The sequence below is a fragment of the Amblyomma maculatum genome, unplaced genomic scaffold, assembly GCF_055883805.1.
Source record: "Amblyomma maculatum isolate TAMU_Amacu unplaced genomic scaffold, ASM5588380v1 scaffold_79, whole genome shotgun sequence".
Lineage (NCBI taxonomy): Eukaryota > Metazoa > Arthropoda > Arachnida > Ixodida > Ixodidae > Amblyomma > Amblyomma maculatum.
This window is the reverse complement of record NW_028146804.1, coordinates 101,304-105,839: the sequence shown is the minus strand read 5'-3', so window position 1 is coordinate 105,839 and position 4,536 is coordinate 101,304. Positions and strand designations below refer to the sequence as shown.

The 4,536-nt window shown below is 45.5% G+C and overlaps 1 long non-coding RNA gene across 1 annotated transcript; it reads left to right on the top strand.

Annotated features, from left to right (window-relative positions):
- Positions 1–273: 273 nt before the first annotated feature.
- Positions 274–1,795, top strand: LOC146170675 (uncharacterized). The gene is made up of 2 exons (XR_014703143.1): positions 274–920; positions 1,704–1,795. It is a non-coding gene; the product is annotated as an uncharacterized LOC146170675 (long non-coding RNA).
- Positions 1,796–4,536: the final 2,741 nt, after the last annotated feature.

Below are 4,536 nucleotides of genomic sequence, written 5' to 3'. Positions count from 1 at the left end.
CATATTTGTAAGTTGCGTATGTTGTCGTCATAGCAACGACATGCATTTTCAAGTTACGTGTCGGCGATTTCGTTTCATCCGCTTTGTATACTTTATATGCTTGCTATAAAAGACGCTGACAATGCAACTGATGTTTTCATCAATATTTACAGATTGAGTTTCTGTCAAACCAGTGTGTATATGCTTTGACTTATTGCAGCTAGATGGCATCACCGGGCCCATTGAAATGTAACACTATCATCATCATCAATGTGGCGGACGCTGCAAGGTATATGTACAATGGTAGCGAAGGCTGGGCCCAAAAACGGTCCAGCGCGACAGCAGCACAGCCACTTTGGGGGGGCCAAAACACTTAGATAATGAAATTCAAAAGCACAAATAAAAACGCTATAAAACAACATAAAGAAATACACATTTTAATGCCACGTTTTATAAAATAGGTAAACTATTTTAGCAAAATATTACTCCCCATTTTTAATTTTTTGCAACGTTCTTGTTACGCCCCCTGTTGATGAGTGTGCGGTGCATTTGCAGCTTGACTTTGCAGGCCTTGTTTCGGCACCCAGCCACAGTGGCCGCGGGAGCTCACGAAGCGGTTTCTTATCGCCAGTCTCGAAATGCCCCTTTTGCGAAGTTTTCGTCGTCCTTGCGCGTCGCGTCTCTGGCACCGTTTTGTAAAATTTGCACCCCGCCGCACCGCTGCGGCAGTTTTCTCGGTTTTTGTCGTTTCCTTCGACGTGCGGCCAGTGCGAAGTCTTTTTCCGTCTTTGCACGCTTCGCGCTGTTCTTTTGAAGCGCTTAGCGCTTTATTTCAAGATGAGCTTGCGGCGTGTGAAGAAACGATGCGCCGTGGCACATTGCGACAGCATGGACAGTGGCGTCGGTGTCAAGCTACACCGCTTCCCGCTGGACTTTCACAGGTGAGCTGTTGTCAGTGTCGTCTGCTACAAGGCGTCTGCTCTAGGTATGCTCCGAATGCTTTCGTTGGGCTGTTTCTGTTTGTTTGGGCTTCTGTTTCTGTAACCAGTTCGTGCGCACGTGGCTTCATTTTTTTCGGTGATATTTATGTAATACACTACAGGGCACACACTTTAAGTGCTGAGCTGTGCGAAGGAGGCCCCCCAGGCCCACCATTTGTCTGATTTATGGTGAGTTTCATGCAGCCGGCTATCACCAGCGTTAACTTGATACCGGGATCTCAGGAGCAACCACGCGCATGCCACTGACCGGAAGGCCAATTTAAAACCAATTGTGCTGCCTGACAAGTCTGAGCACAACGCTGTATAGTTTTCCAACACCGCGAAGCCAATTTGACCCTCGCAACTGGTAGTATCAAAATTCAGCCACGTGTATATGCGCGCCTTGAGGGTGCTTTAACTGAATTCACTCAGGAGTTCCTGCCTGTCTTCTTATTGCTATCCTGCATATGCATGACCGTTAGGGTAACTTTAAACGCACTTCATTCTAGTCAATCTTAACCATAGAAAAGTATAGCTACCCGCATGCCATGAGGACGAGCGTACGTAACCGCACTCTTAGGTGCTGAGAGCTTGGGGCGAGCATTTACTACCATAGTTCAGATATAATGGAAATATAATGTACTGCAGTTAGCATTGACAGGAATAATGACGCATTGGCGTTTGGAGTATGCAGTATTCCTTACGGCGCAATTGTGAATAACGTGCACGTTGCATCACGTCCAGGTGCCGAGCGTGAGCGTGGGTGCTACCACAACGTCAGCCTGGAGAAGAAGACACCATGGCAGCTGCGAGACTTGCGGGGTTTTTTTTTTCAAGTACTTCGAACCGTCTGCGTATCTGTCGTCAAAAAAGCTGCGACCCGTGTTGATGCGCCTACTTATGTCATGTCATGTTTGCCTCAATTGAAGCAGCACTGTCTTCTATGCTTTTCAATTTCCTACCTGGCAACGTTCGTGGAACTGCAGGGCTTTTTTCTATCCGCACTGTGACCATTAAGATGAATAGCCAGCTTAAAGAAACTACTGCTTGAGCTGCCTGTGACGTGTATTTTTTGTTGGTGTGTTTTATCACTGTATTTGTTTGGTTGCTGTAATAAAGCATGAATATGAAAACCATACTTGCCGTACACTGTATTGCAAACTGTGCACTTGAGCCTGTGCTTTGTGCATCATACCTTGTACTCAAAAGTAGTAGCACCAGTATTTCCACAAAGGTTTCCCCTACGAATCATGCATGATTGCATTCTTAGCCAGCCAAGATAAGCCAGCGTCTGAAAGTGTTGCTGCCTTTCTATGCTGCCTTCTTTGCCAGTAACTTTCATTGGGTTCCGAATTGCACATTACCAAGGCCATAACTAGCAGGAACTCGAGCACATTTGACTGGAAAAGGTTGGTGCGCACTGAAAGGCAACCTTCATGAGATACCGGCTTGAAAAGGCGGGTTCTTTAAAAAGACCACTTCAAAATTCGCGCTAAAAACATACGTATGCGTGACGTCATTCAACGTCACTCATACGTAGTTGCCCCCCAATATGGCGGTGCCCATGAGCCGCCATTTTTTGGACCAATGGGAGCCTATGGAACCTTCGCTACCATTGTACATATACCTTGGACGCTGCGGCGCGGCCAACAAAAAGTGCCGTGCTGGCGGCGTTTGCAGCATACACAACGTAGTGAGGGATACGTACGCATATTTACCATGTACGCCCATACAATACTGTCTTATGCTGCGCTTACCGCCGATTCTGATTGCGGTTCTATAGGACCAGATGAAATTCATCGGCCTCTAGCTGTCAACAACAAAAATGTGCAAAATACAGATAGCCTTTTTTGTTCATTTGAATGACTATCAATTAGCAGTTATGCGCTTGCATACCCGTTACTGCCCAAATCACCTAATTGTCTAACGCAGAAACACCTATCGTCTGCTCGAGAAGCCATGGAGAAGGCACCGCTGGAGCCTACTGGGGGAGGAGCCTACTGGGGCAGGCAGCCTCGACTGACAAAGGGTTGTTTAATAACTTCTTGTTGTCAATACCGAGTCACAAAAAGGTAGTTTCATGAGTAAACGATTTGCAATAGCGTTGATAAGCTCCAAAGCGCCGACCGTTGCGGCTTCGAAGCGAAACAAATTAAATCTAGCTACGACTATGGGGTTACGCATGGCGCCATCGTTCGCACCGCTAGCGCGCTCCACCGCTGCGGTAAAACTAAGCTCGGCCTGCTCGCAGCATCCAATGCTTCAAGCGTTGCGAACTTGTGCACTTGCATGACACAGCTAAGGCTGCATATATATATATATATATATATATATATATATATATATATATATATATATATATATATATATATTTAACGTACTTGGCCGCTTAAAAAATAGTATAGCGAAGGGTACGCTTCATTTAAAGAAACATTTTATTAGACTCGACGTTTCGATCGGAGACCGATCTTTCTCAAGAGTGAATCTTCTTGGATAGTGTTGCGGCTTTTTAAGCATTTGGACATAGACCACACCTGGGTAGGAAAACAAAACGTGGGAGACAGAGGAAAGAGACAGATACAGTAGGGAAGGATGATGTCCAGGTGTGCCATCGCAGGTGCATCGCAGGTGTAGGACAGGCCTGTCGAACTGCGCTGACACAGGTGCCTGGATGCATAGTCTCTGCTGCGAAAGAATGCGGGCTATTTTCACTCTTCCTGGCCACGACGGCCGAAGAGTGGGAGTAGGGAAAAAAAAATAATAATAATAATAAAAGGGGGGGGGGGATGGAGGTGGATAAGGAAAGGTGTAAACCTACGATATATATATACATATATATATCGCAGGTTTACACTTAAAAAAAAAAAAAAAAAGTGTCGGAAGCAAGCGAAAGAAAACAGAAAGGGGGGAGGGCGGTAGGAGGTAAGTGGCTCTGACAAGACCAGAACACACCCACTCTTTGGTATTCAAAAAAGGTGATGACCTCAGACGACTTGGCCAGGTGTGCACATTTCCTGTGTTCGTGACATCGGAAGAGAGGACAGGACCCCGTGGTTTTCGTTTAAGCCCTGTTGTAGAGTATTAAATTTAAAAATGAAATATGATTCTCGTTGTTCGCGCTCACGAGTGTTTTTGAAGCCACTCTGTAATATTGTGACTTTAAGATTATCGAACTCATGTCCCTCCTTGCGAAGGTGCTTCGAAAGGGGGAGGTTGGGAAGGGTTTGAGCGTGCGAGCGGTGGTTATTAAATCTCAATCGGAAGGAATTATCTGTTTGGCCAATGTACTGCATACCACAGTCACCACACTCGAGCATGTAAACAACATTGCTAGAATCGCAATTTAAATCTTCTCGTATAAAATGTTTGAAATTTGAGTGGGTGCTTTTAGCTAGTGCTGTGGATTGCATGTGTTTACAGATTTGACATCGGCTTTTCCCGCATGACGTGCAACCCAAAGGTCTCGGTTTATTGACAGTTGAGTGGACAACGTGGTTTTGTAAATTCTTTGGTCTTCTGTATGTTACCTGAGGAGCAGTCGAGAATATTTTGGAAAGTCGTTGACTTTGTTCTATGA